Source organism: Falco punctatus, assembly GCF_963210335.1.
Source record: "Falco punctatus genome assembly, chromosome: 3".
Lineage (NCBI taxonomy): Eukaryota > Metazoa > Chordata > Aves > Falconiformes > Falconidae > Falco > Falco punctatus.
In genome coordinates, this window is record NC_137582.1 from 16435011 (window position 1) to 16447055 (window position 12045).

The following is a 12045-nucleotide window of genomic DNA, read 5'->3' on the forward strand; positions in this document are numbered from 1 at the left end:
GGGAGCTTTTTCTAAGCAGTTTTTATTGGCTGTTTTCCCCTCCTCTCCACCTCCTGAGCCACTATGCAACCAGGCTACAGTGAAAAAGAGTGTGAAAACAATGTCCAGAAGGAAATATTTCATTTTCATTTCCTTACTACAAATAACCTATAGCTATAGATTCATGGTACTTAACTGAATGATTAAAACCGATGCAACACGTAATCTGTGGATGTGTCTGCATACTGTATTAGCCAAGAGACCCGTAAAAGCTATGACCACACTGAGAAAATCAGAAGCCATCTAAACCTGGTTATCCCAGCACTGAGCCTTACTTAATGCATCCCACTTTTCAGGAGAACAAACTAGCTCAGGCTCAGCACTGAGATAATGGTGTGCATCCAGCCTCTGGTTGCTCTACTTAGAACACAGGCAAAACAAGTTTGCCTCTGCCCACAGTCCACCACCATGTATACCTGCCCACAACACTGCCATATGTGGAGTATAGAAAATGCTGGAACCATGGTAAGGGACATCTTTCACTATGAGGTATGTGAAAGAGACTGTTGCATAGTATAGATGCAATTTTTTCTAGTACTGACACATCCTTCAGGAAAAAAAAAAGGATGAAAAACTCATCTTTTTTTTTTTTCCATGCTGTGTTCCTTACACCACAAAGCATGTCGCTAATTGAAAATAGAGATTTTAAAAGGTAATTAAATTTCTAATGTCTTTACTCTAGTTTTGGGAACAGTCAGGATTTCAAGAGCAGTTGCTTGGAAGACTGTCCTTATAGAATGGTTTAGATTCCTCATATAAGTGTGTGTGTATGTGTGCACACATGAACACCTTTCTGAGTAACTGTTTGTTTAGCAGGACGTGGAATACAGATATATTGGGAGTTAATTTGGCAAGTAGAACCGTGCACTAAGTGTCCCAAAGGGTGAAGAGGGGAATAGAAAGTTAACAGTCTGTCAAAGCCTTATATATTCTTTCCAAAAGCAATGTGTATCATTTGGAAAGGGTTTGTATGCATCTGTGGTCAAACCTGAACTTGTTGTGGCTTGAAACCCATGTAGACTTCAAAACTCATTTGCTCAGTCCAATTTCCCATCAGTAACTCTTTCTTATGAGTCTCATGATAATTTCATAGTAAAAGCCTATGTTACAGGACTTTAAAAGTGCTCCAATACAAATACAGCTTTCATTGAAATTTGGTTCTTCTGTTTATTTTTTGGCTGCTTGAAAACAGCAACAAAATATAGAACTGTTAGAAACTAATGGAGATGAGGAAAAAAGGCTCTGATATGAGTCACCTAGATAAAAAATGATAGAATAACTAGTCCAGCCTGGATGAGAGAGGTCACTTCCCTTTAAAGCACCCAACTAAATACCCGACAATCTGTGTTTGTTTTTCCTGGGTCCCTGTGAAAACTTAAGCAGGAGCCACTTGAGCCTAGAACTTACCAACACAAACATCCTTGCATGGATACTTACATGATTACTATCTTTGAATTCAATAGATGGTCATGGGAATTAACTGTTTGCTGGATCAGCATCTTCACTACTATGGTTTACGTCTTACTCATGTTTCACTAACACTGTAGAAACACAGACACCAGCCATCTGCAGTGCCCTGTTGCCCTACAGATATATGTAAAAAAACCAGGTTCTCTGTCCCAAAGACATTACAGTTTGTGCTTAAATTGCTGATTTGCTGGTTTCTACCATTCAAATTAACACACAAAATTTTCCTGACCTTTCTGCCTGATTATATGCTACTTACATTTGCTCTATATGAAGAATAGAAACCCACACTATTTAACTTGTGCAGCTTCTTCATGAACACATAATCTTGGCTTTTGTAGGCAGTATCGCAGCAGTTCCCAGGGGAATGTTTGTATACACAATAGAATTTATCTATAATCCCCATAGCAATTTTTATTAGATCAATGCTGAGCATTTCCATAAGATCTCTAGTATAACATGATCTATATCATTACATAGTTCTACCAAAGGAAGACTTTTTCTTCTTTAGATTAAATGAAACAGCATTTTTGCATTCAGAACTATGTAATCTCGTTACAATGAGAAGAGATTTATACATCAAAATCCCATTAGTGTGGCTGAGGGGAACACAAATAAATGCTCATGTATCAATCATTACCATAATTGTTATTATTATTCAGGCTGATTTATAGAGGTCTATTACTTTTGTGTAGAATCTTGATAATCAATCAGGTGTGCCAGACAAATAAGAGGACTCCAGCCTTCATGAGTTTAGAGGTTAGTGGACAAATTCTCCTACCATGGACATGAAAAGATATAGTACAAGGATGTATTTACAGAAGTGGTTCATCAGGTATTTTAACCATGGACCAAATCCTATGGTGTCTGTTTATTACTTATGACAATCTTAACACTGCCAGCCCTGCAAGAGAGATTTGGGGTCTCAAACGGTGTAAAAGCACTTAGCAGTAGTCAGTTGAGACCCTAAAAGGTTCAGCAAAAATGTACAGATCATAACAAAAAGCATTGTTTATCCCTTTTAGCAGATGGGGAACAACTCAGGATTGCACAGGGTGTCTGGGGTAGGTAATTCAGCCCACTTCAGCCATTACCTTAACTACTTCTCAATCAGGTAAAACTCCAGTTTCTGTAGAAAGGTTAGCAGGGTTTGGCCCAATGAAATAAAATGCTGAAGACAGAATGATGCCAAATCAAAAAATGGACAGAATTTTCAGAGACGAGAGTATATGCTTATGAAGAACAGAAGTGAGCGCATGGTGCTGTCTGTAATTACCAGTGTCATTGCAATTACTGCAATGAACTTGACACAAATAGAGTTGTATGAGTATGCAGGATAAAGAAAACTCTACTATGACATATAACCAGAAAAAATAGATTAAATGGCATCCAGTCGCAATCCTGGTATTGATTTTCTAGTAGTTCCATTAACATGATACTTCACACAAACACTTTATCATTCTGAACATTTTGGGAGTGTAAATAATTACACCGCTGTAATCCTAGTTGACAAATCTCATGTCTCCTGTATGGCCATGAGTCAGTAAGTATCAATCAAAGCTGATGGGTATTTTGACATGGGAGGCTCTTAGACATAGCACATCTTCCTTGTGTTTACCGCCACCACATTCTGAAACATGATAATAGCCATTTGAATCAATCCTGAGGTGCAGGCGTGGGGCATGAATCATAGCATTCATTCATGCTGCTACACAGCTTCTGAAATACACCAACAATCCATGTCTGAACATGGGCAGAGTTGTTTTGAAGGAGGAAATAATTGATTGCCTTATTCTATCATGGGTGTAAAACAACTTGTAAATTTTTTTATGATCTAGTTTTCTTTCACCTCATGGCATTGATACAACCTGCATTTGAGAGTTATAAAGGCCTGGAGAATATGAACATGAAGAGTAAAAGGAAAGCTACAGCTCAGGGCATGGAATCAGGAAAAACACAATCTCTTCCTAACACTACCATTGACTTCATGTCTTACTGCAGAGGAAGCTTGGTCTGGTAAAACAGGGACTGAAGCTGTCTGCTTCACCTGTATATCAGAGATTTTCAGGCGAAGGCTGTGATCCTGGCATCACGAATGCAGTATGTAGTCTAAAAATCCATAGAAGGGTCTTTTTGTCTGCTAAATAGGTCTCAAGTAATCTGTGCAAAAATGTTCTTCCACAGCAGTAAAATTCTTTGCTTTAAAATCAATTAAATACCATGGGATTCTTCCAAGTGGAATTCCCTCTGGAGTCTATAAAATCTTCCCAGATGTGCAGTGGTAAATAAGAGAGCGATAAACTCACAGGTAATTTTTGAATGAATAAGCACAAAAAAACCCCGCTGGAGACAAAGGCCTGGATGCAGAAGCAGACTCACACCCTGCCAAGAGTTAAGGCATCACCACCAGCACCTAGGACTGTCCTATAATAGGTTGCCCAGAGCAGCTGTGGATGCCCCATCCCTGGCAGTGCTCAAGGCCAGGCTGGATGGGGCTCTGAGCAACCTGGTCTTGTGGAAGGTGTCCCTGTCCATGGCAGGGGGGTTGGAATGAGATGATCTTTATGGTCCCTTCCAACCCAAACCATTCTATGATAATGTCAAGGAGATACCCTTTTAACCATCCCTGGGTATTGGTCCTTTTTGATCAAATGATAGAGATTTGGAGCTGCCTGCCATGTTTAGACACTTCCTGAGGTTACTTTTTCACTATTTTAGTAGCTGAATCTGCTTAGCTTTATGTAAAATACCTGAGTTTGTCTCTTCTAAAACTGAACAAGAGTGTCCATTTACCCTGGTGATTAAGACAGGGGCAGCAAACTTCAGATTAGTTGAATTGAGCAGAGGAGGGATTTAAAATTGAGCCTATATCTCAGGCAGGCAGCCCCGCAACTGGGTACTGGGATATGACGTGGGCCACAGTTCCAACTCCACTTAACAAATTAAGGAGCTTGGGATAAAATGCAGGGAAAATCATGGATCAGTACTGCAGGTTCCTTCACCAATGGGTTCCCCTTCTGTAGCCTCATACTTTTTTGCAGAGCTTTAACAGGAGGGACACAAAATGGCCCTGTTCCAGTGCTCCCCTGGCAAGTTGATACAACCAGTTTGAACCCTGGCAAAGTGATCACATTCACACCATCTGCCACAACCTGAATGGATTTCCCATGAGGAAAATATGCAAACAGAAGACAACAGCATCCCTTCCCCTCCATCTCACTGTGCTTTTCAGCAGAGGGACACACAGTTGCTGGGCTTTATGCTGTGGCTGCAGGTGGGTGACGGCTGTTGTTGGAGCCTCCCAATGGGTTCCTCACCTCCAGGGACTGGAAGGGAGTTTGAGTTTCGCTCTACACATCTCTGAATTGGTAGGTGCGTGCAGGAAGAAAGCAGGCACTTAGATGTTCAGCCCATGATGAACCAAGCAAAATTAGGTTTCAGCAGCTGGGGAACTAAGACGGAAAAAAAATGAAGCTATGATTGATTTTAGGTGCTTCCAAGGTTAGCTCATACTGGGAGAGGAGGCTTGTCAGAATTGTTCTGAATTTAAGCATTTAATCCTGCAATGTGAATCTCAGACTGTATCTTCTTTTATCCCTTTTTTTCCTTTTTTCCCCTCCCTATTTTAACTATAGAAACTCTCAAAATTACCAGATAAGTAAAGTAACACTACATTAGATTTTTATTTTTAGTTGTCAGAAAATCTTTACCTGAAATACAGTTGAATCCACTTAAATCAATACATATTAAGGGAATACAACTATTAAAAGACAAAAGGTAAATTACAAGTATAACTCAAATTTATAAAAGGAATAAAATCACTAGAAGAATTCTAGTTTAAGTCAATAATCATGATGATGATTATAGCCATATCAAACTCTTCTGAGCTAATAATTCTTAACGGGAAAAAAAATCTTAAAATACACTTTCTGTGAACAAAGGTTAAGCACTCAGCCAATTTTAAATGTGTTCTTGATGGCTGGAAATCAATGTATACCTTCGGGCAGATATTGTGTATAAACATACATAAAAGCAATGACTAACACAATATTATAACTTGAAAGTGCCCAGTAGGTGTGTCTTATCTACAATGTTATCCTACTGCAAAATCACAGGCACAATTTGTTGACTAGGCATAGACTGTTGAGCAGCAGAATTGCTCAACAGAGAGGTGTTAAACAGGGTTCAAACCCTGAAGGCTTTGAACAAAAAAAAACCTGCCACTGAAGTCAGCAAAAAAAAGATGCCAGGGGAGGGAGGGGCGTGTATGCATGTCTCTGTGCCTCCGACCTCTGTGTAACACACAGAAAGAAACAGAACCTACTCCACTGACTCAAAATAACACTTGGCTCAATGGCATTTTTCCTTCCCTGCTTTCAACGTGTTTTTTATAGTATTACTCTCCTTTTCAGCTGTGCACACAGTCAGCTTCCTGAGTGGGAAAAGCTCTGAAGGACAAGAAAGGTAAATTTTCTCTTAGGAACTACTCAAGGCAGAAGAACTGGGTAGACAACAGGAGACCATAGGGCTTCTCTGCTTCTCAGATGCAGCCTGGACCTGCAGTTCTCTCTGACATGAATAACAGCTTCGAGTTGTCCTAGGTTACTCCAGCTATATAGTCCCAATGAGAACCATCACAGGGAGGTAGAAAATCAGACATTTTCTTCTTTTCTCTCCTGCTACTTACTATTCCTGCAGTGAATAGAAACTAAAAAATTCCCTCCTTGTCTCCAGAGTGATTAAAAAATCATCTGGTTTGGTTGCTACAATCCCATTCATTAAAAGCTGATGATGTAGGAGCCCACAGATGGCTAGTGGGCCTGCTAAGATGAAGTAGGTTGTACTGGTGGGACAAATGGTTTCAGAACTGGTGTAGGGGGTGGTAGGTAAGAAACAAATATGGTGTCCGGCACTATGAAGAAATTCCTGTTTGACTTAAAAAGTAGGACTTTTGTAGGGGGGGAAATGGAGGCTTAAGAGCTGTTGTGCTGTTTCTGAAGCGGAGGAAATGCTAGCAGCACTTTAACATCTCTCTCACTTGACTAACTCATGAGCATGGGTCATTTCTTACATCAGTGAATAAATCAGGCTCTAAACCGGGCTCATGGTGCCTCTGGGAAAAGAATTATTACAGGAACTCCTGCTACTACTTCTGAGGCCACATCTAACAAGTTTTTGAAATGGTGATGGCACCTTCTTACAGAAAATGGATTTAAGTGTTACTCTTATTGTCTTCATGTGCTTTAAAAACATTCTTCACCAAAAAATAATTATTAATCCCCCAAAAAAATCCCAAAAATGCCTCTTTGGCCTTGATTTTCTATCACTAAATCCAATTGTATAGGCCACAAGATGTTATACAATTAAATACTTAGGCAACCAAATAAGTCAAGTTCTACAGTAGTAGCACTAAGAGCAGTTATATCAGTTTATTGTATATCTGCAGTTGCCGGTACGTGCTTCGATAAATGTGCAATGTACGTGTGTTACAGAACTACTGCTGAAGTAGTTAAGCGAGTTAAGTTAAAAAGGCCCAACCACTGTGAAAAATCACAGCAGTGAAACGTACCCATGACTAGCCCATATAAAGAAGCCTGTGTAACAGTAGAAAGATAGGAAGTAAAGGAGTAGATACCTTTAATTACATTATACCAGCATGTGCTGTTCAAGGCAAGCCTATGAGATTGTGCAAGACACTGTGACTGACACCAACACTTATACTAAAACACAGCTGGACAAAAATTCTTCTGAAAGGGTGATGCCTGGTGTGGCTATCAATGGGATAAGCTAGCAACAGCATCTGACAGACTCACCAGGTCTCGAATTCAGAACTGGTGTGAAAGTGGAGAAAATTACGTTCCCTTCTTTTGACCTGAACCTTTGTTATCTCCAGTCAATCTCCCGTAGGCCAGCTAACACCTACTCCATCAATGCACAAGGGAGCCTAAATGGATGCAATTTGAATATCAAGGCTTCAAAAGAGTGTGTAGGCAGAAGCAGCCTGGAAACACCTCTGTCATCTGTGGTCTCGTGGATTATCTGCTGTCTCCTCAAGATAAAAGTTATGTTTATTTTGCACTTCCATGCACAGTGATAGAGTAGGAGTGAGGGAATTTTAAGAGTTAGACCATTAGGAAGTCAGATGAAATACATCAAACTTACACGTACCTCTGTTTCTTTGCCGGGAGAGTATCTAACTTTCCACGCTTTCAGCACTGAGAACTTGGAAAGCATACAGCTAACTAGGCACTGGGGATAGCAGAGGTATTTTGATTTGTTTATAAAAACTATCAAGCACCACCCACACTCTGTCCTCAAATGACCCAGCTACATTCTGCTGCGTGAAGATGAAGCACTGAGATATCTACCAGCACACACAGTGCAAAATGTCTTTTATGCTCCAGCAGGATAGATGAGCAACTAGCACAGAATAACAATAATAAACACACTATCCATAATAAGACCTCTGAAGTCCTTTTCTCCTGGACAGGGTTAAGCCTCGTTTAATGATCTAAAATATTTGCACAATGGGTTTGGGGTTTCAAGTTTGTGGGTTTGGGTTTTTTAGGCCAATTCTGACTAAGATGCAAAGCAGAACAGCCAAAAACTATACAACATATCAATACAAAAGGGTAACAGTGGGCTAAACATAGATCAGAACATGAAATACACAAATGGGCTGTTCTTCAGGTATTCCTGGCAATGGTGGGAAATGGAAGTGTTTTTGTGACAGTGGGATTTGGCTAGCTCCTTCCCAGGCCGGCAGGCTCAGACAGTTCAGGTCAGCAGAGGCAGGATGGGCCATGCATCGCACTACAGCTCAGGAAACACAGGCTTCACTCTTAGCTAGGACTCAAGACTTGCCACCTGATTTCGAACTGGACATTTTCAGGCAGGACTTCTCCCACTTCACTGCAGCCATTAAAAAAAGTCATTGTCATTTTTTGAGCCGTTTAAAAGCTCATTGTCTACCCAAAGTTAAGTATAGAGACTTCATTTGTAATCACTTCAGTGCTAAACGCCCTCTGGTCTTTTCTACACAGGAGAAGTGTGTAAAGATAGATGGGGTCCACTGGCTGCTGTCCTATCACACTCCAGTGATAATAGCTCCTGAACAGCTTAAGTTTAGTGAAAGAAATCTCATTTTTCTGTTATTTTCCCCTTCTTTCCATCTTTCTTCTGCCTATGAATGTGAAGTGTTCGTGCCAAAGATATTCCTGCTCCATATATTTCCAGCACAACCTCACACAAGGCTGGGTACCTATTGGAAGGCAAATATTTAAAGCAGGGGTCCTCAGACTTTCTAACCAGGGGGCCGGCGCACGGATGCAGCGGCAGGCAGCCATCTGCGGCTGCTTGGTTTCCCCCCCCAACCTCCGGCGGGGGGTGGGGGTGGGGTGGTGGTGCAGGGGGTCTGTAAATGCCGGGGGCCGGATTGAGGACCCTGGGGGCTGTATACAGCCCACGGGCTGTAGTTTGAGGACCCCTGATTTAAAGCATCAGATCTATTTTATTGTTTCAGCAAAATGGAGTGGAAATTCTAATTCCTCTGCTGGTTTTTTTCCATTTCTGCATTTTTTCCCCCCTCATTCTTCCATGAAAGCAACATCTTCTTCTGCCTGACTGCAAGCAGTACAAGAGTTAAATGGGTCTCCTGAGAACTCAAAGATATATGGTGGAAAGCAAAAAAAATAAAGAGTAGGACCTGCAAAGAGTGTTCAGGCCTGTGTGACAATTGTTTTCATTCTACAGTCACAACAGAGACAAGGTGAGGCCAGGTGATAATGGTTAAAAGAGCTGCCTGAAACAGTGAACAAGGACAAACATATGTAGGAATCAAATTCCATTTAAGAAAAGTTTGTTGGCCAAAAGTCAGTTGGGAACATTTTGTTGGAGTTTGCCAAAATGCTGAGCAAATGCTACACCAGAAAAGTAAACAGTTTACACAGTACTGGCAGTCCAGAAGTGAAGGAAAGGAGCTTAGTAAGTACAGAGTAAAGCAGGTCACAGAGTGGTGATTAATGGGTGCAGGAATTTCAAATACAATCATAGACCTGCACAACATGGGCTGAAAAGATGGATTGCCAAATGGCTTGTGAGAAATTAGAGCAGGGGGAAATATGTTTCAATGTGACACATTCATTCCAATAGAGGAGAAAGTGATTTCTGAATTTCACCTGTTGCAGGGGGTGGGGGAGAGGGCATGTTCTTTAGGGGAAAAACGAGCTATCAGCAATGTAATAACACTCTCATTTGTCCCCATAATTCTGATTCAGGTCTTGCTTCTCTTCCAATGGTATCTTCTTCCCAGCTCCCTAGTTTGTCTGTGAACAATGAAAAATCCCAAACCTAAAATCTTTGGTAACAAGAATTTAAAAAGAATGGAGGAAGTGTGAGTTGCACATGTAACTTCTTCTGGTTAGGCTGGAAAATAAAATTTTAAATCTACTAGAGGCAAAGATCGCATATAGCCCAATGCATAGCTTTGCCCTTATTCAAATTCTAAGGCAACTCAGACTAATAAGCCTTAGTGTTAATTAGAACTCTACAGTGATAGACATGACATTTCAGATGGGCTTGTTACCAAATTTAACAACTTATTCCATGAAAAATGGCATTAGTGAAGAGAATTTAAATAGCAAATCCACATGCTAGTCTTTTTTCTCCAAGAGAAATAAGAGAATCAGAAATAGTCCACAAACCTCTAGGAGTTTTCCAGCCTAACCAGAGGAAAAACACCAATATTTTCTTGGTCATATAGAAGGACTCTTGGTCTATGTTCTTGGATGACAGTACGCCTCATTTTCATCTCATTTAAAGGCAATTCCACCAAAGCCACAGTACATCAAACCTGACTTTTGGTGTCAAGCAATGGATTCAGACTTTGAGCATTTACCACCCCCCCACCCCCCAAAAAAGAAAACCTCTCAATCCTTTTATTTGTAGCCATTGTACTTACAAAAAAAAATAATGAAGCTGTAATCAAAAAAATGATGCCTGCCAAGATCAGGAGGCATCTAAAATTATACTCCTGGGAGGTGTGAACATCTGCTTTTAATTCTGCAACCTGTTGATCTTGTGAGCAATAATAATACCAAAGCACTTTTTGTTTCTATGTGTGTGCACTTACAATGTAAAGGGAAAATAAAGGCTGAAATCTCTTATCACTAAAGATAGCCCTTGTCTGTCTGCAGAAAAAGTAAAATGGGAAAAACATCTCAGCAGCTGAGGGAAGAGGACTAGTTCCACTTACACACAAGGCAAAGCAGAGCACACAAGAAATACTTGGGCTTGAACAAGGAGGAACCAGCTGTGGTCTTGCCTGAAGCCCTGGGTTGCCTTAATGTGGTTCTATGCATGCAAACTATTTCGCCTATACTTGAAGGGATTTCAGTGATGCGTAAGCCTCTGTGAGCTCCATCCATGTGCCTAGATGTCTCCCTCTGATGAGAACACAGAAACGTCCCAGGAGATTTTTTTCTCATTCAGAAACCTTATACAGCTCCTCTCAAAGCTGAGAAATTTGGCAAGTGTATGGACCACAGTTTCCTAGTAAGACCACCACTGTATAATACAGCTAGTGGGAACAGACGGTAGTAGGCTTTCCATGTTTCTCTACAAGCCAGCAGGAAGGGGCTATGAGCTCACCCTTCTCCTTGGTGACAGTGTCATTGTAGGCAGGACCTGGTGCTGTCTTGGGAGCTGCTTCACTTGTCACATACCAGTTTTGGAGACTTCTGATCTTTTTCTGTCTCTAGTCAGGAGTAGCTTGACTCACATTGAAGACAGCATCACTCATGTTCCTTCCTTGTCAACGAGCTCAGGTCACTACTTGTAAGAAGGGAAAAAATTACAGCTTTCCTTTCCACACTAGGGATCTGGAAATGCTCCAGTAAGACCTCTGAAGTTCATAGCACCAAAAGGACTTTTGGATGCTCTGGGTTTAGGGAGAAATACTGTGGCACACAAGAAGGGTAAGGGAAACAGAGAAATGGAGCTGAAGGAGCTCAGTAACTTAGAAAAATTAATTTCCCTACACATTTAAATTCTTAAATGTGGGCACCCAAGACTAAAAATTTTGCTCTGTGCAAGAAGAATTTAATGTTCCACACTTTGCCCTTTGTGCAGACTGAGTCACATGCAATATTTGCTACAAGGTTTGTTTGACTTTCTTTTTCCTCCTTCTTCTCCCCCCACCCCCTTTTTTTAACAATCTGTTTTACAGAGCAATTTAGGAGATGCCTCTGAGCATGCCAGAGAGGTGCTATATCAAAACAAAGTACACCTGACTAATTAACTAACAAAGGAGATGTTTGCAGAGCCAGTACCATTCATTTTTCATGTGACAATGCAGGCTTTAAGTATTAGCAACTACCTATCCAACACTGCCAGAAGGATGCAGTTGCCTTCTACACAGTCTTTTCTTTCTGCCTCATGCATGTCAGTGTGCTGTCAGAGATGTCCCAAGTTCCACCCCGATCTTTCCTTTGTACCTGTCCCAGTGACTTGTGGGTCATTTCAAATAAGGATATGGATTTT

The 12045-nt window shown here is 40.9% G+C and overlaps 1 long non-coding RNA gene across 3 annotated transcripts in view; it reads right to left on the bottom strand.

Moving 5' to 3' along the window:
- The window catches only part of LOC308060717, a 113309-nt gene that overhangs the window by 63204 nt on the left and 38060 nt on the right, over nt 1–12045 (bottom strand). For all 3 annotated transcript variants that reach the window (XR_013926858.1, XR_013926859.1, XR_013926860.1), the window contains one exon: nt 1–12045. This exon is cut by the window's left edge and continues 28781 nt beyond it; it is cut by the window's right edge. This is a non-coding gene — a long non-coding RNA (uncharacterized lncRNA).